Raw genomic sequence first — 15468 nt, forward strand, 5'->3', positions numbered from 1 at the left:
AAAGGGCTTTTGACAGGTGTTATAATCTAAAGAACACATTAATAATAAAATATTTAATAAAAATAAATTATTAAAGTAAATAATGGTAGGTACCTTCAAAATAACTATCTAAAGATGAATTTCTTGTGAACCTTCCTGTTCTTTTGATTATATATCTGATTCGTACGTCTTTACTTCAACTTGTGTATACCATACTTCGTTGGAATTCGATGGTTTTAATTATAACTCAAAATTAATAAAATTTTTTAAAGTTGATACAAAATAACTAAGTACTTACTAATCATTTCATTAATCACAATTTTAATTGTGTACAAATTCCATAAATTATTATCTTTATAATCTATTATAATCTATTATAATATTTAGCCTCCACTTGAAATAATTTAGTATTATTAACTTTTACTACAAACCAACAATAATATTAAATTAATAAAATATTATATTTCATTACATCTGATTGCATCGCAAGATAAAGTCAATTATAAGGTACTACATTGTATTCTTTAGTATCTGTAAAAATAACCATGATCCATCGATTGTATTTTTGGTTCTACATAATAAACAAAATTCGTTAGTAAAACAATTAATACACGATGAACCATTTGATTTTTTTTCGAATAAGGTTTCAATTACAAGATTATTAGACTGTTGTGGGATTTACGTGTGAACATAAGGGTGGGGGGGTTATATTATGTAAGAGAATTTATAAAATACTAGTGTTAATTACATATTGTGAATAATGGTACAAGTATATGGGTAGTTTATACATTTTTGTCTAAATTAATTTTATTGAAAAATTTAAAAATGTTGGCAGTTTTGGCATTTGTTGGTTGAAGGTTCCTTCTTTCGATGTTGAATTGTTGAGAAGGTGACATTTTGAAAAAAGCATTTAAATTGCTGGTATTATTTTTTTATAAAATAATCATATAAAAATGTCAATACACTCGATCTTGTAAACGACATATAAATGGAAATAAAATAAATGAATGAATATTAATTTAGTGATTAGTACACAAATAATACATTTTTGACCCAATAAATGAATATTAAGTTTTAAACAAATTATTTTCTAACAATGACTTTGAATACATCAATTTTCGTTTGTCAACTAAAAAATATTTTGATATTAACGATTAGATAAATTTAAATATTTTATTTTAGATATTATTTTATAGCTTTTTTTTGTTAACATTCAAAATAATAGACGATAAGAGTATCTAAATAATATAATATAATAATAAAGTTAAAATTTATAAAAAAAAGATACTTCAAATAAATAATTAATAGACATGATTAATGATCCCGGAATCGCAATGGGTGTGATACAGAAAAAGAAAGTAAATTTGAGTGATCTGATTATGTTTATACAGAAATAATTTACACCAAATCTTACACTTAAAAATTGTTTTTAAAATCAAGTAATAAACTGAGTTTTATAAAAATATATATCAAAAATCTTTGGATTTTAAAGTTAGAATCCCATTGACTGCCGAATATTTTTTCTGTTAAATTTACGTTTATTTATCAATAAGTATGCATTATTTTATTGTTTATTCATGTATCAAACGAATAAAAAATAAACCAACTTAACATAATTTATATTTGAGTATTACCATAGTATGGAGTTGGTTTTAAAATTACAAGACAAAATATAATAAAAATCAAATGATATTATTTTATTATGGAATCATATAGCAATAAAAACTCGAACGAGAAAACAATAACATAATTTAACAGAATGTAATATAAGACAGGATAAAGGTTATCTGGTAAAAAGTATATTTTCATTCAATAAGATTAGTTACTATACAACATAATAATTAGAAGATTTAGAATAGTTCAGAGCTACAATCAATGCAACATCCAAACCGTATTCGTTTGATATTCATTTTATTGAGTTTATAAAAGACAAACAGAAAATGTTTGTATACACATTTATTCAATAAATTTATATCTAATGGGAAATCTGTCCCATTCCGCGATCTAACCACAAAGAAAATGAAAAGTGTTAAATGATCTTCGTTTCATTCAGCGTCTAATAATTTATTCAGTCGTTACTTACAAGATTTATAGCATCTTCAATTTAACGTATCCCCTACCATCTCACGAACATGCCGCTATATCAAATATACATAAATGTAATATGCGGTATTATGTTGCACACAGTGTTATTTTGGAACTAACAAATAGCGTCAAATAATAATTTATTATCACTACCATGTATTATGTGCGTGTTATAAGTAATAAGATTGTACAATTTTTACAATTTGTATGGAACCATGAAATTTTCAAAGACGTTTATATTTAACGAATCGATTTTGTATTCTTTTTATTCAATACATTTTAATGTAATATAATTTTTAGAGTGTACATCCGTATGAATCTTAGGTGAAAAAGTGTAAGGATTTATGATACGGATACGCGGGTATATGTTATACGTCCAAGAAAGTAAATGTAATCTGTGCTACGACCGATAAAAAATATCAAGTACTATGTAATTTGCCACAATAATTTTTCAAAACTGGTTAATTTAATCGATCGAGTATTCTGATTATTAATTGAAAAAGACATCGCGTTTAGTGTTTAAAAGTAGCGTCAGTTCGATATTTACCACGAATTAACACGTAACATTTATATTGATTTGTTAAAATTTCAATGGATATAGATTTTAAGTAATACACCGCTTCATTGGTCGTACTCCCAAAATCACCACTGATTTAATTCAGAATTTTATCATTCCCATTCTTCTATTTATAACTTCATCAACGTACTCATATATAATGGTATAACGTTTTATAACTTTAAACACTCAGCTAAAAACCGAAATTTACTCTTAAATGATTCTAAATGGTACCGTTGTTAAAACAAAGTCTCCGTTTTTCAAACGTCCAAGCAAATTCGATAGATGTTTCCACATATTTGTATTTTTTAGAGATATTTTAGCGCTAACGTTTTCGGAAAACATTTAAACATGCAATGAGTCACAGATGGGTTAGGTTAGATTAAAAATCATAACTATTGTCATTCTTGTTCTTGTATGTTAGCTGTGATGAATGTCAACCTGCTACCAGGATATGTTTCGTTCTCTTATTTTCGTTTTATATTATTTAATTTCCACTCACTATCTCATCATTTTGTGTTGTGCGTTCTACATCGGACACGCTCCCCGACCGTAATGATTATATACAGTTAAAGGTTATTATTTCGTATTCTATTTAGCGGTAAAAATGGATAATAAGATTTGCATTCATTTTTTCTGTTTCTGTTCATAAATTTCTGTTGTGAGAATTGTTTCATATGTAAATTTGTAAAATTCATTGTCGGAGCTTCGACTCGACTCACATGCGTGTGGAATTCGTGAACAAAACGGTGTAAGACTACAAGTCCATAAGTTATACGTGTCGACAACTATTTTGCATGTGCGCTTTTTAGTTTTAAAATGGATTACGTTATATATGTGGACACGGCGGCGTGATCGATTACGGAATCGCTTAGCTGACCACTACGACTGATCATTACCATAACCATGTGTAAATATTGTGTACCATAAATACAACGGCCGTTTGCATCGGTGGCGATTTGGTGCCGTGAAATATATTTGCAAACGCATTTTTCCTTCTCCCCGTAGTGCAGCAGTACATTAAATGGTATCACCCAAGGGTGTGCAGCCAAAACAGTTGGAGTACAACGGAGTTACAGCGAATAATCAACCATCGAGTAACTTGTTAATGGAATTATTACGAAAATTATATTTCTTATAAGAACAGTAATCAATTGATTATATAGTTATTTTTGTGTCTTATTTCCGTTAAAATTCAGATCAAAAACCAAACGTATGCATTTTTGGGGCAGAAAAAAAACTATTAAAAAAAATTACATACGTTTGAAAATTTCTCTGAAAAAAAAATATACCATAGTATAATTTTGTTCCAACATGTAGCAATAATATTCTTTTATTTATTTTTTTGTTTTTTTGTTTTATGTTATAGTTACAATCTATAAAAAAACAAGCATAATAAGTAACATACGTGCTCTAGAGGTATAAACATTGAGGTTCCTGAGTAAGGAACAGTAATGTGCTTAGATAAAAAAAAAGTATCTAGATATAGATAGATACTGTAGAAATTGAATTTATCTAGATATTTATATAAGGCATCAACATTTTCATCCGTTTGTAGGGAAACTCTTTTGGTCTTGGGTAATGATTGTATTATGTAACGATCCATTTCAAAATATAAAATATTTTACCAATAAAATAAAATTGAAAATTATAGACAAATTAAGAAAAATATAAAGACGGTCTGACGATAAACACTGACCACGTTGTGGATAAGAGTGCGTTGCGTACAGTACAAGTTTTTAATAAGCAATGGACGTTTCACGCTTAATATTTATTATGTTGTACAATAATATTATATATAATATGTAGACACAACAAAGTACGAATTCATAGAATTGGGGTCAGGTAATGATAATTATTTAGAGCACATGATTACATGAACAATGGACATAATTTATATATAAATATTGAATTTAAGGCGGTCGAATGATGATGGAAAACGATAAATTTCTGTGTAGGTACAGCGTTATGCGTATTGTAATATTGCTATTTTCTTATCGAAAATTATTTCTGTATTTTAGTACTTATAAACCATTTACCGGGCAGCTGCAATAATAACTAGTTTAGACCTATGGTGCGTTATCTCTGGTTCTAATATTCTTGTAAATGCTCTTTCGGTGTTCGTAATACCACAGAACAATAGTAATATGGGCATGAGACTTCCCCGTATGGGCCGTATTATGAAATTATAAATAATTCTCACCTCTCATGCATATTATGTAGGTAATATATGTCTATATACATAATAAATTGTCATTGTTTATAATTAATAATAAATGCTATTTAAAACTATTTTAGAACCAATTTTTGCAAGTAAATATACAAATTAAATTTCTTATTTAGTTATTTATTTTATATTGAATGATAAAATTGTAGATTAGTTATTACTTACGATTAGGTACAGATTTTGTGAATTATCTAGATAAATTTATCTAGATGACTATGATTTTTATCTTAATGAAAATTAGATGTCAATTTTATTTTTTATCTAGATAAGATAACGATATGAAGTTTTTATCTAGATAACATATTTAGATTAATTTATCTAAAGCACAAAATTGGTAGAGTTACCCACTAGTAATACTTAGCTTATGTTAAAGAAAATAAAAGAAACTAAATGTTTAGTTGTTTAAATCCACAGATCTCGAAACCATTTTCTATTGATTCGACTATGGGAGTTCCCAGAAAGTGAAGGGTTGTGTAAGGCACTTATTAGTGGATTTTGGTGATTTTCAAACCGAAAAAAGAATCTTTTATAGAAAACAAATTATTCAATTGTTCTTATGGTAAGGTCTTTGTGAATGTTTAGTTAGATATATAGGTAGAACGTTGGTAATTTGGTGAAATGTGATATTTTTTAAGTCTTCTACGTTTATACTGGGAAGTGAGGATGATAGTAGTTTGATTAATGGGTTACGGTGAGAGCTTACGTTAGTATGAAATTTAAAGTACTATAGTTTTTCTAATTGATGAAGATTTTGTATTTTTAGGTCTTTGTGAAGATTATTGTTTGCGAAATACCAAGGTTAGAAGACGTTACTGATCATTAACATGGTTGAATCGCCTGAAACGTATAGGTTATTGGACGGCATTTTAAAATCCCATAACTAATTTATAACTTAAAACTGCTAATGTAAAAGTAGTAATAAATATTAATTTATACGTAAAACAATATATCAATATAACGTAATAGCATTGTGAATGAAACGGTCTTAACTGTACGAATAAATTTAATAAAAAGTTATACTTGGCTGCTCTAAATTAACTATCAGACCTTATTTTGTTTTCGCTATATTTGTTTCCATTTTTTTCTCCGCGCAATAATATTGCCTAGACTTCTATCCACTACGCCCTTTGCCTAGCCTATACGCAATAATGCTGGGTGTGTATATGTGAAGAAAGTCACTAAGAGCGATCTCGATCGACCGGACGGATAATATTCTCACGACTAACGACGGCCGTCTGGACAAATTGCCGTTTTTACGACTTGTATTTCACTCGACACGACTCCAGAACCTCTATACCTCATAGCTGTAATAGGTTTTATGGTCGATGCAAACTGAGTTATTTTCATTGGTGTCTACGTGCAGAACTGGAGGGAATTTGGTCCCCGAAAATTTGTCCAAATTAATTTCGTTATCACATTAACGTTATTTTTCTATAGCATTAAAATGGCTGAAAACTTGCTGCTCTACGCTTCGTACTCACCGATAGTATGAATTCATTAATTCTACTATTATTTCCGGGGATGGAGGCGAAGATGAGCTTTATAATATTATTATGATAGATAGCCCAAGAAAATACCATAAATTTACTACGATAGCTAAGAAGGTATTTAGTAATACCGGGAAGGGATAAATGCTTGTCTTGACTACCCAAACGATCAATAGCATGATAATTGCAGATTAAAATATGTTTTGGTTTTGGAATGTTTTAGGGTCGATAAATTCGATGGCCGGTCGACGAGTCGTTTAGTGGACCGGTTGACGAAATTCTGATCGTAAGGCAGATTGTTTTGACCGGTTTCTCGGCGACTCATATCAGTTGATTGCCGTAAAATATCTAACAGGCAATATTATTTTCCAATGGTTAGATTAGGTTACGGAACATCAGGAGTGATAGTTGGTGTTGAAAGATAAAATAAACAAAGTTGGTCCACAGTTACCTAATTGGGCGATTGTAAACTCCGCCAGATAATTTTTTTTTCCTGTGAAATTCCTTTCATATCTAAAAAAAAAAGTTAACCGAATGTTCATATTTTTAGTAAAGTTCTTACCGAATTTCAAACCCATATTTATATAAAATTAAATGGCATGTATCAAGTAAATAAGCTAAACAATTCGAAATAAAAAAAAAATTACATTATTACAGGATGCTATAATAGGTACACTAATGGAGTAATATAAGACTTAGAATATTTACAAATGATATCACATTATTTTAGTTTACATACATGACATAATTATATATTTTTAGATTATTAGATATAACGATTATTTATTGTTTTTTTTTTTTTTTTCTGTGATTAAAATGTGGACGATTTTATATTATTAGTTATAATGATTATTAATTATAATTTATTTTACTATGATTTAAATATTTATTTTTTTTATTTATGTTAGGCGCATAGTGTAACAATAATAATAATAATGATATAAGTTGTTTAGTATAAATAAACAAATAAAATTAGCTTTAAATAAATATTACATAATAATAATAAATAAGGTAGAAATAGTATGACACTAAGTAAAATAGATAAAATGGAATAAACTATGAATGTTTAATATAATATGGTAATATTGTTGAGTGGTACAGGACGTTATTGATGGATTTATACTGTTTCTGCCCAGATGCGGGCCTCTTTAATGCCTTGGCTTGTGCCTTTTTGAATGTTTTCTGGGGTGCAGGTTTGGGAGTAAGCTGTGCATGTGATAATGTATTGCATTGTCAGTACTTCTCCACATATACACAATGTGTCTGTGCTCTCTAGCAGTCCCCATTTTCTTAGATTGTTTTTCGTTCATCCGATTCCTGTCCTGAGTCGGTTTAGAGTTCACCAAACCGGCCATGTTTCATTATGAACAGATAGGAGTTACTCGTTCGGCATCCAGCTGGAGGTACTGCTTATCTCATTTCTCCATTTGGTCGTTCTTTCTGCTTCAAGATGTATTGACGAGATGGCTTTTGTATGGTTCATGAAACTCTTCCTGGACTTGAGGTGAGGGAGCTGTGAAGTTATACCGTACGTAGAGTGTCATGTATCTGTTGTTACTTTCGTTCTTTCCCAGTCTGCTTGCGTGGATATTTTTATTGGCTGAGGGGCTATTCCCGAAAATATTTATAATTATTCTACCGATGTATTTTCTAGACAACTAGTTATGAGTCAGCAGGACTCGTTAAGTGCAATATCGACTTTTTTAGTGTGTGATGACCTACCCCATACTGGAATGATATACTCTCCCGTTGAAAAACATAAGGTTAATGCCATAGTTCTTAAGACGTGAGGATTACAGCCCCATGTGGAACCATTAACTTCCGCAATATACCTACCATTTATTGTCATTATTTTATATTTGGTGTTTTCGCAGTGGAATCTGTAGGTGAAAGATCGGTCTAGTGTTACTCCAAGATATTTTGAACACTGTGTGTTAGTGATTTTCGTCTCATTCCAGTAGACGTTAAGGACATCATCGACGTTGGCACATCGATTCCTTAGGTGAAAATTACAGACTTATATTTTACTTGGGTTGGGTTTTAGGTAATTGCGTCTATAATATTTTCCAAGAATGTCCAAAGTAGCCGATAATTTTTCCCCTACATTTTTAAACTGTTCGTGTTGTACAGCGATTGCTATATCGTCTGCGGAGATAAAGTGTTTTATGTCGCTATCCGTGGATATTGACTGATCGTTGGTATAAATGTTAAACATAGTGGGAGCTAGCACGCTTCCTTGAGGGAGACCATTTCTGGAGATTCTCCACTTACTATTCTTGCCTTGATGATTTACGAAAAAATATTCTGTTCCTATCTCTTTAGTATAATAACAATGTCTGTCGGTCCTAAAAACCCGCACCTAAAACGACCCTCTTCAGGGCCAACATTGACGATCGTATCGATAAATATCGAAGGTATTACGAGAGTAAAGGAAGAATTTCTATCTACCATCTTCAATCAACATCATGTGATATTATTTGCGTCCAAGAGACCCATCGAGATCAGACTCTTAATACACCAAGTATATCTGGAATTAAGTTAGCAGTGATAAGGCACCATAGAAAACACAGCACAAATATTCACAAAACCTAATATGATCATCCAGTCAGTTAAAATATACGAACAAAATGACATCAAATTCATCACAGTGCACTTACCGAACGTCTCAGTCTCCTCAATCTATAAACCACCAAATTTTCCTTTCGTAGGTCCCAATCTCAAATCTGAAGACAGCTTACAACATAAACCTAACATAGTCATAGGTGATTTCAACAGCTACAGTAAAATCTGGGGCTATACAGAGACAAATGATGATGGCGAAGCAGTAGAAATTTGGGCACAAGGCGAAGATATGGTACTGATTCACGATAACAAACTACTTCCATCCTTCAATAGCGGTTACTGGAAGAAAGGATATAACCCTGATCTTATATTTGTCAGTGATTCTATCAGTCAACTATGTACCAAAAAGATGGGAGACCCCATTCCAAATACACAACATAGGCCCATAATTTGCCAGCTTGAGGCTATGATAAGACTTTATTGGCCCATTCCAGAGGAGATATAACTTCATGAAAGCAAAGTGGAACCTTTTCTTAGAAGATCTTGATTCAAGTATAGAAAATCTTGAACCACTACCGGAACACTATGAATTCTTTGTAGAAAAAGTAAAATATATATCCCGGAAACACATACCAAGAGGATGTAGAACACACCATATACCTGGATTATCAAATGAAACCTTGGACAATTATAATACATATATTGACCTGTTTGAAATAACCTCTTCGAATAACAAACCAGAAACAAAGGGGGAAAACTCACGAATGCCTTAGCACAGGAAAAAAGGAATAAATGACATGAGCTCTTAGATAAAACGTGGGGCCTAATAAAAAGATTAAACAGCGACCTTACAACGCGAAAGGATTGTCGAACGTCACTCCCGATCAAATCACATATCAATTACTATTAAATGGTAAACCCCAAAAACTCAAACAAGAAGATAAACCTAATAAAATAATTATACGAAACAAAGAAAAGGAAGGAAACCAACCATCTCAGCCGGCCTTTCGAGGAGGATGAAATGAACATAGTTATAGAAACAATGAAACTTAGGAAAGCAGCTGGTTAGATAATATTTTTGTCGAACAGAACCGCAATTTTAGGCCAAAGCCAAACGTTGGATTTAAATATTTAATTTGAACAAAATATACTATACTATATTATAACTATACTATAATTTTTTTTTTTTTTAAAAATCTATCATATTAATTTTATACTACTACTTGATATTCTTCACTGTCGGAGTTTACGTGTACCTAATTTTACCTTTTTTTTTTTTTTCTGGCGGAGTTAACAGTAAAAAAATGCACTTGTGGTAGAGTTTACATGCGCCCGCCTAATTTTATGCCGGACCTAATATCATGTGTACTGCCACACATTTTGTACAAAAAGTGAAGTGTTTACCATAAAATTTTAAATTGGGATTTAGTGATTCCGCACCATTGAAAATGTTCGTTTCTATGTTTAAATATTCAAAACACCTAGAACCTATCACTGGTTGATAATTAGTGGGTAGTCATGGTGGTAGCAGCAGGTAAGGGCTTAAAATTCGATGGTATCGTAATCATTTTATAAACCAAGTTACATCGATAAACTATACAAATACTCCTTCTTAGGTTAATCGTCTATCTAATTGTGTAAAACGTGTCTGAATCCGTTCAGCCGTTTCGGAATTAATTTCGGGCAAAAAAAAGCAGCTTCGTTTTACGCTGTGTATCGGTTGATCGATCGTGCGATTCAATAACACGAATCGAAAAGCGCACTAGAGAGAAAGATAGATAGAAAGAAAGAGAGAGAGACAGTGAGAGAGTAAGAGAAACGCGAGTGGTTGCCTTCAACTTGCGAACGGTCGTTCGACATTATTCACGTGCACCGATCTCATTGAAAATCTGGTAACTTATCGATGTCCTGATAAGTAATATTACATCATACCAAAATCGTACGATTTAGACCAGATATTACGACAATGAAATGTACACCGCAAAATAGCACGCTCAATCTTTTAATTGGATCGGTTTTACGTATTGTTACTACCACCGTGTGTATAGCTGTTGTGAGCTATCGAGCCAGGCCAATCAACCGAGTTGGTATCAGAGACACTTGCAGGAACAGTTTACGATAATGTTTATTTTTATTTTTAGCCGATCGCGATCTCTCGTTCTCGTTCATCCATCGGTGTTATGACGGCAATAACAATAGTAATATTATCGTCTACGTTAGATTGCACCGGACGACATCACATCCTTTTGAACGGAGTGATTTTTCGTTTAGTAACAATGCCCCGTCCACATCACTATCCTCCACCCTTTTCCTATATCAATGTCTCTCAATGAATTGGCAAAACTAATTATCCGTCGAATGCCGTATAGTCCATGCTGCAATAGTGATAATAGTGCAGTAGATAAAGGTAACGGTGGCAGTGGAAACAGTAGAAATAGATATGGAGTTTATTATAGGAAGTTGTAATGCATTTGCAGTTGTTTGCAGAAGAAACATATATATATATTATGTTTAAAGTATGAGTTGTAAGACGGTTAGAGTAGAAGTAGTATTTGATGGTACGTGAGGAATTGGTGACGGGGAGTTAGCTTTATTAAATTTTCTGATGCGCTAGCAGTTAGCGGTCCGGAAAACGGGTTGAAAAATTGAAATAGGAAATTGCTGTTGGTCTTGTTCACTCTCTCGTGTTACTAGTATTGCAAACGGTTTCCTTCTTATCCCCACCGCGCAGCGTACCAGCAACGTTATACTTATACAACGAACACACATATTGATACACCTACTCACTTCTACGTTTCAAGGACCATTGATTTGGTTCCTACGGTCGGTCGGGTTTTTATATTTACTTTGCTCTTTCGTTTGATATTATTTTATTTATTTATTTTATTTTATTTGTTAAAATTATTTAGTTATTTTATTGATATTTCGTATGGTTTTTTTCCACGAGATGTTTGATTGTTCGGACTCTTGTAAGGACCGAAGAGGAAATAGTATACGAGCATCGTAAAAGATAAATGAAAGAATGGACAAAAACTTAACGGTCATTCCCGAAGTGCCCTAGTAAAAATGATGGAGATGGCAAGTGTGAAATGATTTGAATTTCCTTGATGGATACTCCAACATAGAATTTTATTTAAATAAGTTTAATTTCTTGAAACACATATGGTTCGTGATGTTAATGATTGACTCTTTTTTTTTAAAAATAATCATAAAAGTAATAATTGTATAGAATTTGTTTATTTTTAATATAATAATATGTACGAGTAAATATATGTGTTACTGCAGTAACCAATAAATTTCATACAATGATGACCTTTACGTCGACATTTTAATGAGTTATAACTAAATATGATTAAAATTGTGTAGAATTAAGTAAGATTGTTTGTTCAAATATTTTTTTTTTTTTTTGTACAATATTGCATTAACATTTACATACAATAATTGTAAAGGAATACGTTTATTATTTTTTTTAATATAGAATAAAGTGCACTTACTTTACAGTTGTTGATTAAATTCTGAGCCGCAACGATGAAGTTTTAAGCACAATAATCGAAGAAAAATAAACATAGAATTTTATAAATACAACAACTTCTATAAAGTGTTTGTTTTGAAGTTTATGAAGATAAAGCTTTATGTTCAAAAGTATGTATATATATATATATATGTGTAGTTAAAATATACAAAAATTCAATTCCAAAAGGTTTTGAGGCCTTTAGAAATTTCTTTGACTTCGGAAAACTCAGAGAGTTAGATAAATCTAACCAGGAATTATTGTTAAAAGTTGTATATACACTTTTTTTGAACTTTGCAATTTAAATATACTTTGAATAACTATAGAACATTCAGGAAAAATTATTACGTAAGATAAATTTACCTTCTATAAACATTTTTTTATAAATAAAAATGATTTAAAAAAACCAAGTTTCTTAAAAATAATCAAGTGGCTAAAAATGTAGTACATAATAATTTGTTAATTCATTGCATTTCAAGGAATAAAAACAATACTCATAAATAATAAATGAAAAATTATAGCCGTCTTGGTTTTAACACACCGTTAATTTATATGTTTTTTTCTATATATACACACATAGTAAGTTATGACATATAATGTTAACTATTCATCATTCAGTTGTACAGTTGTTATTGTTTGAATAAAGAATATTTTTTGTGGTGAATCGTACATTGGCCAAGATCGACAAAAAAAAAGTGTTCATAACATATTTTATTTTGATTTAAGTATAAATGTTCGGTCCTGTTACATATCAACAATAAGGCGCAGTTGGTAACACTTCCGCGTGTTCTGGCGTGGACGAGTTGGTAACGCGTATGGTGATCATATATGTTTTCTTCTTCTTCGTCGCCAGGACAGGAGTGTAAAACACGCTCTGAACTGCGTGTTATTATTCACTTTTTCGTGTGTCTTTGTGTTTTGTGGTTGTATTCCGGTTGTACATGCGCCTTCGTCACCATTTTTCTATCGCCTTCGGTTTTGAACATGGTTTTGACACGTGCGCCTTCATCGCCATTAATTAAGTGCGCCTTCGTCGTTCTTTGGGATATAATATGACGCCTTCGTCGTCGTATACGTGATACGTGCGCCTTCGTCGCCGTTAGTTAAGTGCACCTTCGTCGCTTTTTTGGGTTATAATACGACGCCTTCATCATCGTAAACGTGATACGTACGCCTTCGTCGTCGTTCAATAAGTGAGCCTTTGCCGCCATTTTAATAAGTGCGCCTTCGCCGTATTTGTTGAAATTATATGATGCCCATCATCATTATACTTATATGAAACTCAATTTAGTGTGGACGTGGATAATTTCAGTCACCAGTCATCGTGGCACCGTTTGGAGACAGGTCAACCTTTTAATTATTTTTATGAAAACAAAATATATTTGTTCTGTGCGCCCATTAGGTACATTTATTTTATACATTATACGTTGCTCCCCCCCCCCTTTTTTTGCCTTTAATTCGTAAGCTTATTCAATGTTTATTTAATTTAATCTAATAAGACTTTGTATTTTGATAAACCAATTGCTGATCATTTTTATTATATCTCTCCTCCTTCATCCTTTGATTTTCCATTTATAAGTGTGGCAATCGATCGGATTCTGCCGTTGCGATAAGCTCTCGTAACATACACCTGCGAGAATTTCGCGCGCACAATAAACATTTTACGGAAAAATGTATACCAACGTATAGTCAAACGTTCAGTTTGAGCAGTTGAAAGTGGAATAAAATATCAAAATGAATTCATTCTTTGACTGTAAAATTATTTTTGATTGCAAAACCAACTCGGTAAAAACTTAATAATACGTCGACCAATTAGTGAAAGTGAAAGAACGACGAAGGTGAGCCGTGATATATTTATTATTTTAATTTTTCTACGAAATGAAAATTTATAAATATATAACAATATTCGACAGAAATGTGTTTAACAAGCGAAATGAGCATTTATTGAACACAAATCATACCATATCGTAAATGATGCAACCAAAATCCGCTTGATAAAATGGTTCCTCGGACGCGCGTTGCTTCAAACCAAATATTGGTTTTTACAGCAAATTTGTCCATTTTCTACATTTATACCAGTGGTTTCTAAACTGTTACTCTGTTCTAAACGTTGCCTTAGGGGCAAAGCAAGTACTTTCCAAGGACACTGCAGTCTACGGTTCATAACAAATGATTTAAAATTATTAGAATTTTTTTTCCTTATTGTTTTCGTAAAAACTTTATAGCAAATAATAAAATATTTTCTATTGTATATTCGGACATTCTCATTTCACCCATATAATATTTTCATGTAATAATTATAACTATAATAACAATCATTTTTATTTATTTAAGTTTAAAAATTAATTCATTTATAATTAAGTTAAATTTTAATAAAATTGGTTATCTGAGAGTTTTTTTTTTGTCCTGTCTTTCATGTGGATCGCAGCAAGGCATCGTGACTAAATTGAGTCAAAAAAAAACCACAGCGGGAAAAAAGTTTGGAAATTGTTGCTTTATACCGATGTAACACAAACATTGTTATATGTGCAAGAATCGATTCCGAGCACTGATTTTTTGTTGTACATCCAGTTTATTTCGAAATCGTTAATTTATTCACGCACACGCCTATCCGGCATAAACATAAAATAATACGAGGAATGTATATAATTAGTATAGTTATTACTCGGTTCGTACAGGATAAATGATGGCATAGATATTTCACAGGACGCGCGAATGTAGAGAGTTGTGCTTGTAAAAATTATATGGTAAGGACGTGATTTCCTTTAACGTCTTTAAGTGACTTGATTTCATCACAAAAATCGTCAAGAAATGTCTATTATGAGGATTCGCAGTTATTCCAAGAATATATACAATAATATTTATAAGTACAACTTGAAAAACCATTTCTTCTTAATTTTTAAACGGTTTTCAATCCGATTAAAGTTTATCAATACTTGGACTGATGGTACTTCACTTCGAAGCGTTGTAAATCTTGTTAATAATTATATAAAACTTGAAATTAATTTAGTAAATACATTAAAGTGTTTCCTGTTTGAAAATGTGCTTTTATCATTAAAAA

General features: G+C 31.3%; 1 protein-coding gene across 3 annotated transcripts in view; it reads left to right on the forward strand.

The window, feature by feature from the left end:
* Window positions 1-15468, forward strand: part of LOC112690832 — a 242408-nt gene that overhangs the window by 114654 nt on the left and 112286 nt on the right. The window lies entirely within an intron of this gene.

This window comes from Sipha flava, unplaced genomic scaffold (genome assembly GCF_003268045.1).
Source record: "Sipha flava isolate LNK unplaced genomic scaffold, YSA_version1 522_pilon_pilon, whole genome shotgun sequence".
NCBI classification, from domain to species: domain Eukaryota; kingdom Metazoa; phylum Arthropoda; class Insecta; order Hemiptera; family Aphididae; genus Sipha; species Sipha flava.